A 20,527-nucleotide genomic window follows, 5' to 3' on the forward strand; every position below is an offset into this window, starting at 1 on the left:
AAGCAGAGGCTTGAGACAAAGCAGGGGAAGTAGGTAGGCATCAATTCAGGTAGACTTTAATATGCTGAGTTAAAGATGCTTAATTATCTTTCTTAATAGTCATGTGCACTATTTGAAAAAAGGTAAGAAAGGAGTGATACAACTAAGCTTATTCTTTAAGGTTAAAAAATAATTATGTATATGTATCTATGTGGGTATGTACATGTGAGTATACCACCCTCAGAGATCAGAAGAGGGTGTCAGGTACCTTGGGGCTGAAGTCACAGGTGATTGTGAAGTTATCCCAAATAGGTGCTGGGGAATTCTTGTCTCTTCTCTAGGAGTAGTATGTGCTCTTGATCCTTGAGCCCATTGGGTTTGTTTATTAAGATTCAAAGGGGTGCTCTATTTGCATTGCAGTAAGATTTGGTTAGAAAGATGTATTTCTTTTCTAGTTTCTGTGATCAAGTTGCCGACAAGAAGCAAGTCCAGGACAGCGTATTTACTTCTGCTTACAGTTTGAGGCAGTCCACTCTATTGTGCTGAAAGAGAAAGATGTGATATCAGAATCCCTAGGCTGGGCCATCAATTTATATTTACAGTCAGGAAACAATGAATGGAAAGTAATAGTTATCTATAAAACACCCCATCCCAAATTAGTGACCACTACACCTCCCAAAGGTGCCACAACTTTCCAAAACAGTGGCATCACCTGGCCCACATGCAACTGTTTATGGGGCATTTTTTATTCTAATCTCAACAGAGAGTGAGCAAGAATAGAGTCAAGGAAAGAGTGGGATACTGCTATTGCAGATCCCAGCTGCTTAGACTCGGTGAATATCCTCACACAGATACCTGTCTTCCTTCAAAGATTATGTTTACATCAAAGAAACACATCTCTAGATCTAGCAGATGATTGCATCTACCAACAGTTAAACTGTAATGCTATCTAATTATGGAGGACACAAATAGCCCCTCATGCATTATCCCTGAATCAGAGGACACTTGCTGGATTAACATTCCTCAAGCCTCAGGGTGGGGTTATGGCAAGTGAGAAATAGTTAACTTGAAATAGTTGGTAATGACAGGGTAGGGCACAGTGACATGGTAAAACTACATTTTTGAGAAGAATGAGTATGCAGAGTGATTTTCACGTGGCTCTAAATCATTTAGGGTGGGTTCCTCTGAAATGTTCCACTGTTCTTGGTTACCCCCATCCCTTGAGGTTTTCCCAGTGTTACAGCCTGCTGATGTTCAAAATTTGTAAAACAACCAATCATGTGTAACTGTGCGAAAATGCAACCAATCGTGTAACCGTGTGAAAATTCCTTCCTTTCCCCACCCCATGCTATAAAAAAAAAACCCCTCAGCTTGCTGGCCTTTTGTCAAAATTCTGTTCCTGTGTAGATGAGCAGTTTTGACCTTGGCTAGCCAACTCTCCCCAATAAACCTCTGCTGATTGCAAAAAAACAAAAAACAAAAAACAAAACAAACAAACAAACAAACAAAACCCAAAAAAACCCAAAAAACCAAAATCAAACACACACACACACACACACACACACACACACACACAAATAGCCCCTCATTACAATGGCCAACAGAAACCACAAGTGGATAGATCTCAGAGGTAATTCTTCACTGTGATGCTTCATCCAAACTTGTTCATTTTTAGCCACAGGAAACAAATTATGCAAGACAGCTCTCTGGCATCTGTTAATTCAAATGCATGGTAAGAATGACCACACAATGAAAGAGTCAAGGTTTATGTGTTGTCTGTATCCCTCCTTCTACCCCTCCAATAAAAGTCCAAGTTTGCCTCTATTCTATAGTTTAGCGAAGTCTAGAATGAAGTTTAGGTAGGGGGTAGGGTTCTGCACAGGAAGAAGAATGTTGAGACATTAATATTTATTTAAAGGTAGAGCAACTGTCAAGATAGGACTAAAGTGTTCAACTAATACTGCTATTAACAAGCAATCATAAAGAGAATAAAATGAAGCTATGTCCTTAAGAACACAGACACTCCAAGCATGGTGCCATAACTCAAGAGTGTTTCTGAGTGTCTGTTTGGCTTCTGTTTGGGGGTTGTCTTCAAAGCCCCTTATTGGTAGATTAGAAAACTCTCATCAGTCATTTATACCTTGATTTTTTTTTCTACAGGTTGTATGAGCCAGCTTGGTTACTCAAATGTGAAAATGCATTTTTTTCAGTGAATCTAAAGTTAAAAAAGATTTTTAAAAATGGCTTGTACCTGCATTGCATAGCAGACTGCTGTGCGGTCAGGTCCAACTTCCTTCTACTTCTATGAATTACAAGTTGGAAAGGTTCTTCATGTCAGCCATTAGTGCCCAGGGGTTCTTTAGCTATTTGCAAAATCAACCTTCCCTTGAGGGAATGAGTTTACCATTAGTGAGGACACTTATAAATACTCATAAATACAGCAGCTCCAGAGAAAAATCACAATCATGAGTCAGCAAGTGCCTAAACTGCTCTCTACAGAAGCAGCCGGTGGAACTGTCACATGACCTTCCAGGTGCATGAAGAGCCACACTGTAGTCGGTGGCACTTCACATTGTCAAGTGCATAGTTGCTGATGCACTAGGGCAGAGACTTGTGGAGATTTTTGATGAATGAGTAAGTTATGTGGAATAGGTTTCAGTTTCATTCAAAGTACATATTTTCTGGGTTCGAAAGGGCTCAGCAGTAGGAGTGCACAGGCCCAGAATTCCATCTCCAACACTGTACATGTCTGTGTGAGCACACATATACACAGGCATGTACACACAATGTTTCTAGGCAAGCATTTGACAACTAAGCTACACTTCTTTCCCAGGCCGATAGCCCACGTGATAGTATATATCTTTATATACCTCATTAGGTAATCTTTAAAACTTAAAAAAAATAATAAATAGGGAAAATAAATTACCCAGAAGCAGAAGTTTATATAAGTCTGTGGGTAGGTGTGATGTATATGTCAAAGATTTGGAGAGCTTAGTCTGGGTTAAGACAGGGCTGGATGGGTCATCGTCATTGATGCCTATAATCTAAGCATTCCAGAGAGTTTTGCCTTCAAGGCTAGCCTTGGCATAGAGTGAGCTTCCCATCATAAAACCAGTTCACAGAGATGGCTTGTCACTTTGCTCCCTCTTTCACAGTACTTCATACATTTTGCCAACTATTGATAAAATATACAAGCTCCTATACTCTTACTGAAATGTATACACGACAGGCATTGTTGTAATTTCTCGCTGGAAGACAAGACAAGATGCATGCTTAATCCCCAAGCACTTTTTAAAGGATCAATATCATATCTAATTCTCCTAAGAATCTGTGAGAAAGAAGGATTGGACATCACTACACTTGGCAATGATACCCAAAGTTTTATCTACAGCTTAGAGCACTGCTGAGCTTCATACAGTCATGGCACAGACATCTAGACATCAAAGTATTGACAGGACTAATTTTTTTTTTAAATTCTTTCCTATTCTTTCCTATTCTTTTGCTCTCCAGATCTTCTCTTTCCCATTATGTATTCAGCTGTACACCCTGGATGCTTATCTTTATTGGTGACTTCTTTGAGACTGTATTCAGTTTTGACCTGTATGATGTCCTAACAAAAGCTGAAAGAACAGAAGGAATATGGGGTCAGGCGGTGACTCCTTCCTGCTTTGTAATGTTTCCAGCGCATCTCTGTGGCTATCGTCTCTGTCATGCCCTTCAAATCTCACAACATTCTGGTAATTCTGTTTTTCTCCCTGTGCCTTCCAACTTTCAGGCAGTAACTTCTACCTATGGCTGTTACACCTTGGGTGTCTGAGCATCTATCTCTTATTGAGTTCTATATATCCTTCTTTCATTGAAAATCTATATATCTTTCTTCAGAAATCACAACTGAGTCGTCTGATTCCTGTGGGGCCCTGACTGATCCGCCATCATCCTTTTTTAGTTTATTTTTATGAAAGAGTGACTAAAAATATAACCTAGCTTCTCAAACCAAAAGCCTGGAAGTCTATTCCTATTTTTGCACCCATTCATCAAGCCACGATGACCCATTTATCCCTAAAGCACTAAAGTGGCTCTAAAAGCACTCTCTTCACCATTTCCCTGCTTCCTTCATGGGTTATTCGATCCAGATCCTCCCAAAATGCCTCTGTTTATCTCCTAAATTCTCTTTCATGCTACCAATGAAATGGTGTTTCTATGATGAGCTCTGGCCAGTCTATCTTCTATTCTCCAGTGGTCCTTGGAATCCAGTGAGTAGGTTGGACCACATACAGGAAGTTCCTTAGAATTTGATCCATACCTACTCACCTGTCCTGTTTCCACACTGCCTTCATTCTTACCATACAGGGCTTTGTAGGAGGAGCTAAGGTGGGAGGAGTAAAGAGAGGAAGAGGAGGAGAAAAGAGAGGAAGAGGAAAAGGAAGAGGAGGAGCTAAGAGAGAGGTGGAGAACGAGAGAGAGAGAGAGAGAGAGAGAGAGAGAGAGAGAGAGAGAGAGAGAGAGAGAGAGAGAGAGAGAGGAACATGGAGGCTGATGTTCACTTGTCTGTAGCAGTCAAAGGTAGTTGGTATATCTAGGTTGGGTATTGGGTTACACCTCGGATTGTAAGGGTATCTTGTTATTGATCATTACTAAATATATAAGCCTTTGAATACTAAGCATTAGAGTCTCATCTGTACCGAGCCCCTGTGGTTGGCGGGATGGGCCAGGTACTGCCCAGCTTTGCAGAGACAGCATGGGAGATTGGCAGAGCCATCTCCCATGCTGGCATCCTGTGGGTGGCAAGGTTGGTGTCTCTAGCTGGCCATTTCTAGCTGCGGCGCGCACGTGGCCTCTGGCCACACAACATGGCGGCTGAGCTCAGCAGAGCTGCTGCAGCTTAGACAGACGGCTTGACCAGAGGCCGTTTTTAATAATTACTACAACAGGGCTTCATAGAATTTCAAGCCTGATACATTCTTCTTTTCCACGTTTTCATGTGCCACCTCTGCCAAGAATGTCCTCTGGCAGTCTCTGACTCATTGTCCCTAAACCTCTTTCTATTCTATAACTTCAATGGGGTCTATGGCATTAACAAGGGCACACAATGCACAAACTAATTCTGCAGATGGGTCTGCTCTACTGTCTTAAGTTCTAGAGCAGGTCCTGTAATGAAGATCTCGGCAGAAATCTTAGCAAAAATAGAGTGGGCATGGTTGGGAGCTAAGTGTTTTTGCACATCCAGAAATCCATCTGTCTTGCTTCATCTCTATCACTCACTATCTGGTTTGAGTCATTTATAATTTTCCACAAATAATTCAGTAACCTCTTTGTTGACCTCCCTGACTCTAGCCTTCTGCTTCCTAATGTACCCTTCACACTGCAATGAGCATGCAGTGCAAGCCCTGCCCCTTCTTTCCACATTAATATACAATTTAACAATGCAAACTCTCTAGGACATGAATTCTTATATAAACTGTCTATTGTCAACCTTTTCAGTCTCATCCATTACAGATTCTTCTCTGCACCCTGGCTGGACTAAGATAACTGCTGTCTTCCTAATTCACCATGGTGGTATGGTCCAGGTCACAGCATCTGGTGCACTCACTGCCTGGAAACTCTTTCCTTCAGCTGCCTCCCCACCTGCCTGCCCCTCTAGGATCATTCCTAGAATATATCTGGGAAGACTCCCATGCTCCCACCTTTCTCTATCCACTGTTAGGTTGTTCCTTTTGCTCCCCCTAACATATCACTTCCCAAGCCCTACAGCAGTGCTCCTCACTACCACACTCCAGGCTTCTCAGATGCAGCCTTTTCTTCCTTCCTTCCTTCTTTTCTTTAACATTTTTCTAATTTTTTTCCATTTATTGATTGATTAATTTACACTCTAGATTTCATTCCACACCCCCCCAATCCACCCTCTGACTGTTCCACATCCCATACCTCCAACCCACCCCGTGTCTCCATGAGGCTGTCCCCACCCCCACACCACCTGACCTCTAAACTCCCTGAGGCCTCCAGTCTATTGAGGGTTGTTAGGTAAATCATCTCTGAGTAAACACAGACCCAGCAGTCCTCTGCTGTATATTTGTTCGGAGCCTCGTATCAGCTGGTGTATGCTGCCTTTTTGGTGGTCCAGTGTTTAAGAGATCTCGGGGGTCCAGAATAATTGATATTGCTGGTCCTCCGACATGGTCACCCTCCTTCTCACTTCTCAGCTTTTTCTTTTTCTTTCTTTTTCTTTTTTTTTTTTTTTTTTTTTTTTTTTATCTTTTTCCAATCTGCTTTTATACCATTTTTATTAAGCATAAGTTTTAAGGTCAGTTCTAGGTTGAGGAACTAACAATACAATAGATGCAAATAGTCAAAGAACAAGCAAGGCAATAAACAAAGTCCCATGATCAATCCTGTGATCACTGTTTCTAAGGGCTTATCAGGATGACCAAAATATCTGAGCCTACTTCCCTGTCTTAGCCCAGAGTCATTTTCATGACAGAAGCCTACTTCTTTGTTCTAGCCTAAGATTTAGATTTCTGCTTGAAATTACTTCTTGGTTCTAGCCTAATGTCAAATTCCTGCCTGAAGCCCACTTCCTTGTCCTTGACCAATGTCAGATTCCTGCCAAACAGCCCCAAAAGCTCTCCACACTCCACACTTTTAGGAAAACTGACTGCTCTTCCAGAGGTCCTGAGTTCAATTCCCTCCTCAGCTTCTTTCAGTCTTTCCCTAATTCAACCTAAGGGTCAGCAGCTTCTGTCCTTTGGTTGGGTGCAAATATCTGCATCTGACCTTTCAGCTGCTTATTGGATCTTCTGGAGGGCAGTCACGATAGTCCCTTTTTGAGATCGCTCCATATAGCCTTAGTAATAGTGTCAGACCTTGGGACCTCCCCTTGAGCTGGATCCCACTTTGGGCCTGTTGCTGGACCTTCTTTTCCTCAGACTCCTCTCCATTTCCATCCCTGTAGCTCTTTCTAACAGGAACAATTATGGGTCAGAGTTTTGACTGTGGGATAGCAAAACCCTCCCTCATTTGATATCCTGTCTTCCTGCTGGAGGTGGGCTCTATAAGTTCCCTCTCCCTACTGTCAGGCATTTCATCTAAGGTCCCTCCCTCCCTTTTTAAATTTATTTCTATATCCTAAGCAGTCTGTGAGATGGAATAGATGCTCAAATATTTGCTGAGTGAAATTTCATAAATAGGACTCTGATGGGAGAGAGATTTTTTTTTTTTTTTTTTTTTGGTCCAGATTTCTCCAAACCCAGTAAAATTCACACATACACCCTCCCCTCTGGCCTTGCCTTTTCTGAGAACCCTGCTGACCTTATTCTCTTCTTTATATATGTCTAGTACCCTTTAGGTGGCATCTGCTTTTGAAGACAAAATGGCATATGAGTAGATTTGAACCTAAATCCTGCTATGCAGTTACTTCAGGATCTAAATTATTTTGCTTTTTGAGCACCAGTGTTCTCCACTGTTAGAAGGCCAATAACACAACCAGGTTGAGCGCATGACCTAGTACATAGGAAGTGCTCCATAAATGTAAGTCTCTAGTGCTTTACTAGTAGTAGTATTTTGCCTTTGTCAACTTGATGGAATTTAGAGTCATCATGAGCGTGTCTATGAGGATTTTTATAGATTAGTTTAATTGAGGTGGGAAGATCCATCTTAAATGTGGACAATATCACTGAATGGGTTAGAGACGCAAACTGTCCTAAAAAGAGAGTGCTATCTGGGTACCAGCCATCATTACCCTATGACTGCAGACACAATGTGACCAGCCCTCTCCTGCTTCTATGATTCCCCTACAATGTACCTAACAAGAGTGACCCATATAAACTTCTCCTTAAGTCACTTTTGTCAAGTATTTTGTCTCAACAATGCAGGAAGTAAGGAAACTCCCACACTGAGTGCATATCCCACCTTCCGGATCCCTTCTGCTTTTGGATTTGAAGTGAAGAATTGTACCGCTACAATCCACAAGGGCATAGAGACACGCTCACGTTAGTTTAGTGAATAAAATTCTTGATTTTACTGATTATCAACCTGGGATTTAGAGAGATTAAGTGAACTGCTTAAATCTTACAGCTGGGAAATGGCTAAGCCCAAAGCCACAACCCAAAACTAATGCTTAAAGCGGTGTTTATTTTGTCCAATTGCATGACGCCACAGATGAATATATACATACCCAGAGCAAGGTCCTTGGGTACTTTAGGCAAGGACCCTACCACTGATTACATCCTCTGCCCTCTTTTAACTTTTTATTTTGAGACAGAATCTCGCAGAGTTGCGCAGGCTGGGCTTGCCAGCTTGGAGCTTGTAGTCCTACTGGTTCAGCTTCCTGAGAGCTAAGTTTATAGAACTTGTGCTCCAGCCTAGCTGCAATTTTTTTCCTCAAATGCTTTTTGAATCTCCTCCTTGTCTCTTCTGTTCTAAAATTTCACAATGACATGCTTCAGTGTGGATCAGCTGCTTTATCAATGGAGCTAGAAGCAGAAGGCCATCTCAGTTAAAAGCAAACCTTACTTGCCTCCATTCTGGGACTGGCCTGAACTCATTTTTGATGGCTTCCTTCTCATCTTCACTGGTCTGTTCTGGTGTTTGCTCCTAGGATTTGTCACATGGATCTTCACTGATCTGACTTGCTAATTTCTTGCTCTTTCTTTAGTTCTCTATTTCTTTGTTCTTCTTTCTTAGAAATTTCCTCAATTTTTTTCTTCTATTTTTGTTGCATTATTTTTTTTCTGTAATCATACTATTAACTTCTAAGAATTTATTTGCACTGATGTTTCTCTTTGTATGGAAATTATTTTCTTTTTTCTTTTTTTTAATGTATTCATGTGGTAGATGTGTGTGTGTGTGTGTGTGTGTGTGTGTGTGTGTGTGTGTGTGTGTGTGTACATGTATATACAAAAAGGCCAGAGGTCACATAGGTACCTTCCTCAATCAATATCGACCCTATGTTGTAAGACAGGGTCTCTGAGGAAACCTAGGGTTCACTAACTTGGCTAACCTAGGGTTAACTAATTAGACAGCAAGCCCTGGGGATTCTACTGTCACAGCAGAAGCACTGAGTTATCGGTATGCTCCATCTTTCCTGAACTTCTTACATGGGTGATCTGGATCTGAACTTGGGTCCTCAGACTTGTATATCAAACACTCTACCACATGAGCCATGTTGCCAGACACAAGAATGATAATTTTTCAAGTTTACTTATTTTCTTCTGCAGTCCTTTCTGGCTCTGAAACTATTTTAAGTTTACTTAGAACTCCACATTTTACATTACTTTACTTCTCAGATATCTGCTTGTCAACTCATGTTCAAAGATGGATAGAGCACCAGTTTCCTGGTTGGAAACTCCACATGCATGAATGGAACCTGCTGGCTTTGAACTTCAGTGTAAAGTCATTGTTCTTTGTCAGAGGAAAGGCACACGGGGTGGCCCTGACACTGGGAGACACTGGTGGTATCTAGAGAGTAGGGAGCAGACATGATCCCTATTGTCTAACAATGAACAGTATAACTCCTCACAGCAATAGTTATACCACTCAGGTCATTGGACCACTGAATTAGGAATCCCAGGACAATACTATTTGTCTTTCTCTTGGCATGATCAGATCCTTCAGATAGGAGTACACCAGTCTCCTGCTTGGACAGGGAGGCCTGGCTTCCAACATTCTGTGTACAACTCTCCTGCTCTTAGCTATATTTTTATTCTTGTTCACCCTTAGCTCCTGTAGCTATTTCTACAGTTAACTGTCAGTCACAATCAGCCGTCTGTCTACTTTTCAGCTTCTTTTTCTCTTTGGCTTTATGTACTTATGCCTTCTTAAAATTGCTTTGCTATTGAAATGGTTGAGATTTATGAAGGGGATGGAAGTAAATACCTGTGTTCTCTCCCTATTAATTGGAGTCTCAGGATTTTATTCTTCCCTTTGATACATTCACTTGTATTCTCTAGTAAGGAAATCCTAGACATAATGAATCAAATGAAAACAATGTACCTGCATGAAATGCCTGCCACACATAAGGTATAGTGTCTGTGCTACGATGAATTTCTCCTAGCCACATTACTGGGTGGGTTTTGATATAGTGGTGATTTGATACCTTTTTTTCTCTTAAAGAACTCTATTGAGTACAATTACTGCAAAAGACTAATTTGGACTGTATATATCTATACATTTTGGTGTAATAGGAGCAGAAAACAGTTTAAAGTTAAACCCAGGAGGAAACAAGAATCCAAACACACTGTTCTAGAAATAAAGGACCAGCCTGGACTAATTGACTCACTGAAGTTCTCTGCAAACAGAAACCAGATTTCTTCTGTTGACCAATTACCAGAACCCCTGAGACAGCAGCTTCAGCTCAGTGTTACTGCCTGCATTTTCCTTAGAAATTTGATTTTCACTGTGATCCCTTGAGATCTGATGGCTCTGGAGAAAACCTAGGCTGTCCACTGGACTTTCATCCATACATCTATTCTCTCAGTGTCACTATGGTCATACTTGCATCTTATGAACGTAGGAGGAGGACACAGCCATTCTTCCAAAGTCCAAGGAATGCTGGCTCTGATTTCTTCACAAATGCACTTAAGTCTTGCTTGAAGGTAGACCATGCATTACAATACAGGCAGGAAAATTTCTAATGTCAAGTAGAAGACATCACTTAAGCACATTTGCATGGAAATTGTGCTATTATGTGCAGCCCAGAACAGCTGAAACTTGAGCCCAGAATGGTAGGACTCCTCCAACTTAACAGCTAAGAAAAGGGACTACTTGTATGGTGCCATGGCAACACCATTATGTCCAATGGTTCTTGAAGAAAACCATGCAGAAACATGATCAGAATACACAAAGATTTGCTATTGATTTGATGAAACAATTATTTCATTTTCTAACATATTCTAATGTTTTTCATTTAAAAAATATACAAATAGTATTCAGCAAAAAAGAACTGGGATGTGACAGTGCATAAAGAAGACGTCAGTCAGTCTCTTGGAGTTTTTTGTGCCTCTATAGACTCCCATATTTATGAAGGAGGGCAAAAAATGAAACAAAAAACAAAAACCAGGGTTGCTTGCATTTTACAAATAACAACAACAACAAAAAAGATTTTCTATAAGGTATTTTCACTGAAAGGGTTTCACAGGGTTACAAAGGAAGTAAACTCTGATCAGAATAGGAGGGGGAAAAATGTATCCTTGATTTTCTGCTGCCCATGTTACTGTGGATAGAATGGTGATGTAAGAGAAGTAGAACAAACATGGCCATGGATGCACAGAACTTTAGGTTGATGGCAAACACTTGTTAAGTGCTTAAGAAGGACAAGCACCAAAAGAACAAAAACACAGTACAAGGCTTCTAGACTGTACAGAGAACAAGAAAGGAGAACCAAGAGAACACTAACTCAGGTAAAGTCAGCATCAATGCCTGCTGTAGCCTCAGGTGTCTTAGGTACAGTGAGTGCTGTAAATAACACACATTGATTTCTCGAAGTGCTACAGGATGCCAGTTCAGTTCCCAGTAAACACTCTTTTCTTAGCTTACAGTTAGCCTTCTTCTTGTTCCAGTCCCTTACACTGAAAAACGTTGGGAAAGGGAGGGAGTAGGATCCTGGGAATAAAAGGAGAAACAGGAGTGTGAAGAGAGTGTGAGTCCCTAACAGTGGCCCACCTTCATAGCTTCATAGAATAACAAAGGCTCTGCAAAGGTCCCAGCTCCAAATACTACCCTGCAGGGAGTTAGATTTCAGCATCTGTGTTTGTTAGGGTTTGGGGTTAGGGGTGGGGTTGTTTGTCTGTTTTGCTTTGTTTTGTTTTTGCTGTGACAAAATACGTGAAATAAATAACTTAAGACAGGAAAGGTTTATTTTGGCTCACACATCCAGAGGTTTCCCCTTTGCTTTTAAGCCTGTGGCAAGGTAGAAACATCAGGGCAGAAGGACAGGATTGATAAAAGCTGCTCTGCACCTAAGCAGCCAGAAAGCAAAGAGAAATGGAGACCAGGTATATGATTAACCTACCAGGACACATTCCTAGTGACCTTCTTCTTCCCTTCTTTGGGTTTCCACCAATTCATAAGAACACCATTAATTATGAATTCACCAACAAATCAGTTCATCAATTAGGTCAAAGCTCTCAGGATGCAATCACTTTCCTACACATCCTTACCTCTGAACACCCTCACCATTGAAAGCCAGCAACACAGCAGTCTGGAGGCTGTAAGTCATATCTAATCCACTGAAGATGTAAATTTGGATGACTGAAAATGACAAGCATATTATGTCCATGAAAGTCAGCAAAGGAGAACATCAAAGAGAAAATGTATTAAAGCTAAGTGTTCTGGAACACATATGTGCTCTTATCAATCTGGAGACAGACAAGAAAGTCTCAAGTTCAAAGCCAGCCTGGCCTATGTAATGTATGCTACTATTGACTATATAATCAGACCCTGTCAACAAATAAATGCAGTAATCCAAAAGATCAACAGCAATAAGCTGAGGGTGGGGGACAGGCTGATGGAACTGGGTTTCTTCTCCAGCGTTACAAAAAGTATAGTAAATAAAAGATAAAAAATAATGACTACAGAAGTATCAAGATATTATGACTCATTCATATGATTTCTGCAATTGATTTAGTATGGCATATGATTTAGTAATCAAACTGGATTAAGATGATAGATATGCATTAGTAAAAATAGATATGTGAAACTGATGCAGAAGGTCCACAAGACACTGGATAGTAATTAGATTCAACTCTAATAAAAGTGTTCAACAACAACAACAAAAAAAACTATAACTTTGCTTTATACTTCGATAGTTATTTTCAGTCATAAGGATATTGAAACGACAGATGTTCATATTTGAAGGCCAGCTTCCTATTATACTATTATATTGTAGTGCATGAAAGAAGAAGAGTATATTGTATTTGATGTTTTCTGGGTTTTGTTTTTGAAGCATCTGTTGTTTTGAAGATGCTGTTAAATGTTGAACAGGACACAATAAAAAGAAACAGATAAAAGTTACTGCCCTTGTGAAACTAGTATGAAAAAAAGTCAGATGTTAATAAAACAGTCATTCACAAGATGTAAACTGTTGTTATCTATGTGGGAAGGGCAAGGTTGGAAGAAAGGGAGCTTTCTAGAGCCACAGAGCAGCTGGAGCAGCAGTCTGGCAGTAGGAGTGGCATACAGAAGAAGACCCGAGAGCCAGGGCTGGGGGGAAGGGTGAGACATGGGTCTAGAAAGGAAGACAGGATTTTGTAGACCTCAGGAGCAGGAAGTCACCAAGAAGGCTGTGTAGTAGGGGAAGGGTAAACAGAGCTGCAGTTTCAGATCACTCCCTGTAAAGAATGTAGAGCAGATAGGAGTAGCAGCAAGGACAAGAGAACATGTCATCAGGAATAGGGATAAAGACATCCACTGTGGAGGATGTTTCACAGTGTGCTACAGTGTCCTCCTTGCCTTTGGCACCCGCATTCAGGCATAACCAGGATCCCTGCTTCACACCGAAAAGATTTCTAAAATGAGCCCATATGAAGCAAACCTGGAGATTTATTAAAAGACATTTTTAATGTAGATATATGAACAGGATTATGAAACACACACAAAGAGAGAGAGAGAGGGAGGGAGAGGGAGGGAGGGAGGGAGGGAGGGAGGGAGGGAGGGAGGGAGAGAGAGAGAGAGAGAGAGAAAGAGAGACTGTGACCAGATAGTGTGAGGCTCTCCAAAGTCACCATAGGTTTATTTCTTATGGGTATATAAAGAGTTTGGTGACATTTAAGTTATACCCAGAGGTTTGTGAGAAACACTACTCTCCTCAACAGTGCTCAAAGGTGTAGTTTACATCAAGGCTAAAAATTAAAGGGTTTTTTGTTGTTGTTTTGATTTTTAAACAAAGCTATAAGGTAGAGATTTAAGAATGACAGGGAAGTGCTTGAAACTTACTATGGAAACTTACTTACTATGGAAACTTACTTACTATGCAGTTTACTTACTGTCTTTGAAAAACATACGTTCCTTTCACACGCAAATTACATTTTTGAGTCTACTGTCAGGACAAGCAGGCCAGACTGTTCTCATGCTCTCCTGCCATGTCCCCATAATTTATATGGAGATTGATTACTATAGATTTTTCATCAGTCTAGACCTGGGGATCAAGAGGAAAAAAGAAGAAGGAGATAGAATTTGGTGACAGAATTAAGACATACACACACACACACACACACACACACACACACACACACACACACATATGGACAATCAAAGTGACAGGTGAGAAAAAGAAGCAAGGTTGAGTCCCAGCCATAACAGAATGAACAATTAGCTTTTAGTGTGGTGAGAAGGCCTGGGATGTGACCAAGTTTGTAGAGAAAATTATAAATTTGGTTTTGCACAAGTTGACATAAAAGCACCCTTGGGATATTTAAAAGAGATCCAAGAAGGTAGATAAATGTGAAAGTTTGAAACACTGAGGTGGAAATTAAAACAAGAGAAGCTGTTCCGTGAATTAGGGAGGGAATACAATATGGGATATTGTTGGTGCTAAGAAGTTCCCTCATGACTGCTAGGCAAATGCTGATCCTGCAAAGGACACAGAACAGCTGAAGTTCAGAGAAAAATAAAGAGTGAATTCAGTAAAGAGAGCATTTCTCCAGGAGGCAATAGTAAGCGGAGACAATTGACAAAAACCCTCTGACCGTTAGTCTCATGAGCCCTTCCTAGGGAGCACTCTCTACCCAGTTCCTCTATGACTTCAGACCCCTGATCAAGAGTCCTATGAACCCTACCTAGGGAGCAGTCACTACCCACTTCTTCCATGACTTAAGCCTTTGTTGCCTAAGGATCAAGCTGAACCCCATACACCTTCCCAATTAGCAACCGCCCCACAAGAAGCTATCCCTGACCACAACCACCCTTAGACATCATGGGCCTTCCACAGACTTCTGAGGGTTTGTGGCCAGCTCTGTGGAAGGTTTGCATCTGTGCTCAGAAGCTGTGTCTAACTCTAGCTGAGCTAGGATCACTTCTGTTACCTTGTTGACACATCAACACAGAGTAACCCTAAGACTGGACTCCAAGTACCACTCAGCTGGTCCAAAGCCTGACAAATTGGGTTAAGAGCAAACAGATATCCAAAGGTCTACTCAACAAAAGTGGGATACATATCCATATCAGAATCACTACCTGACTCCAGATGTCTTGGTTCCACTGCAAAAACACAAACAACACAAATACCCAAGATAGTGTGTCTCCTCCAGGAATCAGCAGCCTCACAGCCGTGTTCCCCAAGAAAAAGAACTTAGATGACACATGAGACAATTATTTCAAAATAGCAATTATAAATATATATGAGGTACCCAGAAAGGATATGAATAAATTCTGGAACAAAGACCATGAAAACACAAACAGCTGAAAGAAATTAAACAATTCAAGATATAAAGAGATAGAATTTCTGAAGAAAACCTAAACTGAAATAAACCTTCAAATGAAAAAAAAATTAGTAAGTAAAATTAAAAAAAAAAAAAAATGTTCAGTGCAAGGCCTGGATCAAGTGGAAGTGGAGTACATCAAGGCTGGAAAACAGAACAGAGGAATTGGATCACTCAGCCAAAGAAAAGGACAAATCCAAGGAAAACCCTTTAGGAATCAGTGGGATGGATGTCTTCAGAGACGTTTCTGGTACAAGAGCAGCATTAGCAGAATCAAGAGAAGACTGAACTGAACGGGAAGAAGTGTGATATGGAGACATAGGGAATGACTTTGGAGCATTCTGGCTATGAAAAGGAGAAGCCAGAAGCTAAAATAGAATGCCACGTTTAGGCAGAGCAGCACTTTATTATGGAAAGATGAACATGCATACCAGTGTGAGACTCTAACTTCCCTAGTTTATTTTCTTGTGATATAAAACACTGACCAAAAACAATGCCGGAAAAAAAAAAAAGGATTCATTTGGCTTACAGGTTACAGTTCATCATCAAGAAAAAAACAAGGCGAGAGGTCAATATAAGAGCTTGAAATGATAACGGTAGATGAGTGCTGCTTACTGGCTTACACTCCAGACCTAGCTACCTAGGGATGATACTGCTCATAGTGGGCTAGACCCTTCCACATCAATGAACCATCTAGAAAACACCCCACAGACTACCCATTGATCAATATAAAGAAGAAAATTCCTCAGTTGAGTTTTTCCTCTTCCCAGGTGTGTCAAGTTGACAACTCTAGGTAACTATGGACAACAACAGGTTTCATTTTAAGTCTTCTGGTTTTTTGGGGATTTTTTGTTTTTTGTTTTGTGTTTTGAAGTTGGAAGAGGGAAGTCTTTACAATTAAAGAAGAGGAATAGGGAACAGTGAAAATTGTTAGGAAAGATTAAAAGAAAAGTTCTGAAATAGCACCAGTTTTTGCATGTTTACCTGGTATGGGCTAGATGTGCATCTTTAGTTTCATGTGTTTGATCCTCTTATATAAGCACTAATATATCTTTCAGTGTTGTAAAGTCTGTGTTTAGTTCACTTTGGCTTTTATTCTGTAGGTCTCCAGTCCATAGTTTAAATCTCCATGTCATATGTGTAACAGACCTTCATAAAATAATGACCAAGTTCTGAATGTACTTCTGAGACCACATAGAGTCATTCTTCAAATATGTCAAGCAGTGTTTTCTAGACTAGAGTGTAAAGACATGGAAGGGACAATATTGGTGTAAAGCGATGAGGCTGTTGCTGGTCAAAATCATTCTGGGGAAGTAGAATGACAGGGAAGTAGGGGACTCCTTTGCTTCTTACTTGTCCAACTTTAAGAAGTGACCTGCTGAGTGGATAGGATAAGACTTCATTCCTGATTCCATAATGAGACTGTTGGGGCCTCTGAGTGAGATTTTTGGCATCCTTGTGTTGAATACTTTATATCAGTAGAAGGAAATTTCACTTCCTGCATTCCCAGCACCAGTAGAAGACTTCTGGCTTTCATAAACAGAAGGCTTTCGTGGTTAACTCAGTGCCAACCCTGACAGGTAGTTTCTTCATTATCAAAAGAGAAGACTTAGTTTAGGTTTCCTCAGTCCACACAGCTCCATCTTTCTTTGTTCTGTGAATCTATTGCTTACAGATGGGATGAGGTGTAGGGGATCAGCATAGAGCAACTTTCAAACTAAACTAGGTGACGTGACTGTCTCTTTCACAGAAAGTAGAGACTGCGGATGAGCTGTCCACATCGTCCATGAAGTTTACCTCAGCGTTTTTTCTCACCTTCCCCTCCATTGGCTTTCTGAGACCTTTCCAGGAAACACCCACCTGACCTTAAAGCATCAAACTCACTAGGAAGGTTGCCTTCCATTAAGATAGAAATCTGATCTGCCTTCAGTAGGATGCAACAGAGAAGTCATAACTATAAACTACTGGGAGAGATGAAAAAGATTATCTATAAAACTATTTGAAAATTGGATAAAGATACAAGCGGAGTCCATTTTACTACTATCAGTACTTTATGTATGTCTATAATTCTTTTTGATAAAATTGTTTTTTTAGGTATATCTTAAAATTTATTACTATATATCAGTTATTTTCCAACTCTGTACCCAAAAGGAAGTTTATGTTGTACCTTATACATATTTATGTGCTAAAACAAAGTTCCATAAAGCATTTACATTCACTATACAGTTTCCAATTTTCTACCCTGCTTGATTAATAGTTAATATGGTATTGGAACCTATGTGACTGATTCCAAGATATGTTCACTGTTTATGTCCCACAGTTGAAAAATGAAGATCAAGTCATTAGTCAAATGATTATGTTTGGGAATTAAACATTCATCTGTTGGCCTGTGTCAAGAGAAAAGTGACTTTGGGGGGAGGAAAGGAGAAGGAAAAGCAGTCACTAAACTTTTACCTCCCTTATTGTGAAAATCAAGCTCTCACCTTGGGTGCAGGTACCCATCAGGGATTGGCTAAAATGAATGCTTCTCATGGTGCATGTTCTGTGACCAAAGAGCCACATAGTGCCTGTATTTTCATCCACTTGTTTCTAGAAAGTGCATGGTCTCTAAGCAGCCACCCCTTCCCTCTGGCCTTCATGGCTTTGCTATCATGGGGTTCATCTCCTATCTGTGCACATTTCTCCAACTTGCCCAGGCTGTGAACTTATATTCTGCTCTCTCTTCCTTTTCTTCATTCCCCTTGTGATGATACCTCACCAATGCCAGTTTGCATCATTGACTAAAGTTCCATTCACCAAAGGGAAGGGACAAAGCATACCAGGACTTGGTCTGCACTTAAATCCCATTGTAGCAAAGTCTGATGAAGCAAGCAGAATGCAGACCAAGTCTGACATCTAGAAGAAAGCTCTGGATAAATTTAACATTGGTATTTAAGGATGAAGTATTGAATCTTCTGCCCTTCCGCAAGTGGCAATTGACTTCCTGTTGGGGAAACAGGTAAGGATTTGAAGACATCAAGGATTCAATGAACATCAAGGAAATGCAGAACAGCACCTTGATACACTATAAAAGAAGCTCTGAGTTTTAAAATACTTTATAAAAGGGTCCACAAATCCAGAAACATTATATATAATACATATTTTTATACTTTACACATTACATACGTGTGTGTGGAATTTTTAGTAACAAACATACATTGGATGAACTACTCCTTGAAAAGCTCACCTTCACTCATGAAATACTACTATTTTGCTGAGGAGGACATTATCATTCCTCCAACTGCAAAAGCTGTATTTCCTTAAATATTAAGGTTAATGAGGGCTGGGGCCTTGTAATCTACATGAGTAGGTTAATTCTCATGTGTCCTAGATAGTTGAGAGAGAGATTTGGAACTTCAGCTGAGGGGACATGCACACATTGCCAAACCGGAAATGCAAACATGCAAAAAGGGGGTGAGAAAAGCTGTGTGTCACAAACCTCTGTGCTCAGCTTCTCTTTCAGATGCTAAGCAAGGCCTGTTCTTCCCTGTGCATGAAGGAGAAAAGTCAGTTCACAAGCTTTAAACAACGCTGGAGAAAAACTGTTATATGATCAAGCTCTGACTATATTACAGCTGGAGAGTGGTTTATTAAAAATTAAACTAAATTGTTATAACATCGCTGACAGGATATTCATGTGTCAAGTGTATTTTAGATGTAAGGATGTGGCAAAAATTGATCTCCTGCCTGTCTCAAGAATATGGATGTGTAAGATGCTTCTAAAAATGTCTTCATTAACAAAGCTGAAAGTTCAAAGTTTTAAAACACCATAATTAGATGAGACTATTCCAATTTATTCATTTAAAACATGTTCCGCCCAAAGGCAAAAGAAGATACATTTTCTCATGGCTTTCTTCCTCATTCAGGATGTTGTTGATATTGCTCATGGAAAAGATGGGTGCTAGAAAAGCAACGCTAGTGAGACAAGAGACTCTTAAGGACTCTTACTCACGCTAACATCATTATCATTGCCTGCAAATGTTTAGATGCCTCCACTTTTTAAATTGAAAGCTGATCATCAATAATCTGGGATCCATTCTCCTGGCAGGCTTGGTTCCAGACACTGCTAGAAGCCTAATCTAGGAGTAGATGCAAAACAAAACAAACAAACAAACAGATGTAGAGTAGTAAGCACAGTGTTTAAATGATGAACCACTTGAAACTCCAAGTCAGACAGAACTAACTATGGTGATCAAGGATATCTGAGGTGGTGGAAAGGACTGACTCTCTCTCTCTCTCTCTCTCTCTTTTTTTTTAAATCAAACTAAACTCAGAAACAGGACACATTTCTAAAACCCAAGGGTTCACAGTAACTAGTCCATCTAAGACAGCATAGCAACAAAATTCCTGCCTCTTTAACCTGCAAAGAGTGATCAAGCTTATTCTTTGATTAGTCTCCCTTCAGTTCTTTATGTCTATGAAAAGCCCATTCCCTTTCAGAAGGCATGCTGCTTGCTTCCAGAATTACTAATACAAACCAAGTCCACCGTGAAGTTCAACTGACAAAGTTGTTTCTAGACAGAAAGAAACTCAGTAGGGGTTCACATTGGGAAAGGCCACTAATGCCTTTCTTACTTTCCTTTCAATAGATGGCAAGAGCTATCATTTTTATTAATATAAAACTTATTGTATGAGCATAGTATCAAGCTATATCTAAATATGTATCTTTGTACCTATAAATAAATGTGTCTCTCAGTCCTCATCACTAGAGTACCATTGTGTAGTGGATAGTGGGTAATATAACTGGTTAAAGTACAAATAACAAGTATCAGTGGAGGGCTCAGCTATAAAGGCAACATCTACAATGTAGCCTCTCCTTCTAAGAGTGAGGGACCATTTACAAGATGGGGTCAGAAGATTGTAAGAGCAGAGGTTAGGGAGGATGGAGAGAAACTGTCTTCTGGGGATTACAAGACTGTTGTATTTATGAACTATGAGCAGCCATGGCTGCCTGCATAAGACCTGCAAGTCAGTCACCATTTCAGCATGGATAGAGAGGGTACACAGGCCCCTCCCTATCCCCAGCTCTTGGGATAATGCCATCCATGTTTAGGTGGATCTTCCCATATCAGTTAAACATTTCTGGGAAAGTCCAGAGG

General features: G+C 40.4%; 1 long non-coding RNA gene across 4 annotated transcripts in view; it reads left to right on the forward strand.

Annotated features, from left to right (window-relative positions):
- The window catches only part of LOC117702975 (uncharacterized), a 54,174-nt gene that overhangs the window by 8,285 nt on the left and 25,362 nt on the right, over window positions 1–20,527 (forward strand). Inside the window, exon 3 of one of the 4 annotated variants that reach the window (XR_004606122.2) lies at window positions 17,140–17,773. The exons of the other annotated variants lie outside the window; for them this stretch is intronic. This is a non-coding gene — a long non-coding RNA (uncharacterized LOC117702975). Of the gene's footprint in view, window positions 1–17,139; window positions 17,774–20,527 lie in introns of those variants that run through there. 4 annotated transcript variants of the gene reach the window in all.

This window comes from Arvicanthis niloticus, chromosome 2, assembly GCF_011762505.2.
Source record: "Arvicanthis niloticus isolate mArvNil1 chromosome 2, mArvNil1.pat.X, whole genome shotgun sequence".
Lineage (NCBI taxonomy): Eukaryota > Metazoa > Chordata > Mammalia > Rodentia > Muridae > Arvicanthis > Arvicanthis niloticus.